General features: G+C 31.5%; 1 pseudogene; it reads right to left on the minus strand.

Annotated features, from left to right (window-relative positions):
- Positions 1-1,063: 1,063 nt before the first annotated feature.
- LOC112485262 lies at positions 1,064-1,184 on the minus strand (annotated as a pseudogene).
- Positions 1,185-1,403: the final 219 nt, after the last annotated feature.

Below are 1,403 nucleotides of genomic sequence, written 5' to 3' on the forward strand. Positions count from 1 at the left end.
TATTTCCCTTCTCCCTCCCTCAAACTGACAAAATAATGAGTAGGATTTTAAAATTATAATCTAGGAAACATGAGCACAGACACTTGTTAAAAATTTGTATTTTTCTGTACTGGAAGATGACATGCAATTCATAACCTGGTTAAAGGCTGGAGAAAGATAAAGTTCATCTAAATTCATACTTTATACTATAAGTATGAGAATAGTAGCCCTGGAAAACTTTAAGTTGATTTTTACTGCAATAGTTGTCGTTTATCTCAACTCTTTCTTGAAGAAGTTAAACACAGGTGTTCTTGATACTTTAAGCTAAGAGAACTTACCATAGTATTGATTGTTTCATTTCCATGGTAGTCAATCTGGAAACTGATTTTGATTGCCAACAGCATGGATGTTATTTCCTTTTCTGTAAAAACACTAAAGTTTTTTAAATAGTATTTTTAATAATTACATATATACTCTACCAAGTACTTTGTATGTATTTTCTAGTAAAATTCTTTTATATTTTAAAGCAGATTTTATCTTCCATTTTAAATATTCCTTCTACATGAACCTTGTAAGTACTAAGATCTTTTACTAAACATGTAGTCATTATTTTTCCTATCTTTAATGTCTTTTATATACAAATGCTCCTTGACTTATGGTGGGGTTATGTCCCAATAAACCCATCATAAGTTGCAAATATTGTTAAGTTGAAAATACATTTTGTACACCTAAGCTACCAAAAATCATAGCTGAGCCTAACCAGTTTCTACTGAATGTGTATTGCTTTCACAACACTGTAAAGTCAAAATAAATCCAACCATCCTGAGTCAAGGACAGTCTGTAGTTCATTGCTCCAAAAAGCCATAGGCATGCACACACAAGCACCTCAGTATGACTAATAAAGCGCATATGATATAAAAGGTTTATAGATTAAAATGACAATATGAAAGTACATAGTAAACAGTTTAAATGTTATCTTTATTATTTTTTTATTTTTTTACTTTTTAGGCGAGGCAACCCTTGGTTGACCTCACGGATTGCAAGACCCTTGCCAGTTTACAATCTCTTATTTTTTTATTTTTTATGCCTATAGCACCTGGTCTTCCTAGGTGGTCTCCCATTCAAGTACTAACCACAGGCCCGACCCTGCTTAGCTTCTGAGATCAGACGAGATCAAGCATGTTCAGGGTAGCATGGCCATAGACTACTTGTTATTTTTAAAAAAATCTTTACATATGAAAATCATGGTGGTAAAACCACAAACTAATCAATGGATGAAAAAAAATTTTTTTTTTCAGTTTTAAGGCTTTTCCAAGCAGAATTTAAAGCCATTGAAGTCCTCTCTATAGAGTAAACTTAATATGTATGTGTTGAAGTATATAAAAATAAAATAATTCCATCCTTGCACTATTTTAAAATTTAAC

Source organism: Pteropus alecto, unplaced genomic scaffold (genome assembly GCF_000325575.1).
Source record: "Pteropus alecto unplaced genomic scaffold, ASM32557v1 scaffold270, whole genome shotgun sequence".
Lineage (NCBI taxonomy): Eukaryota > Metazoa > Chordata > Mammalia > Chiroptera > Pteropodidae > Pteropus > Pteropus alecto.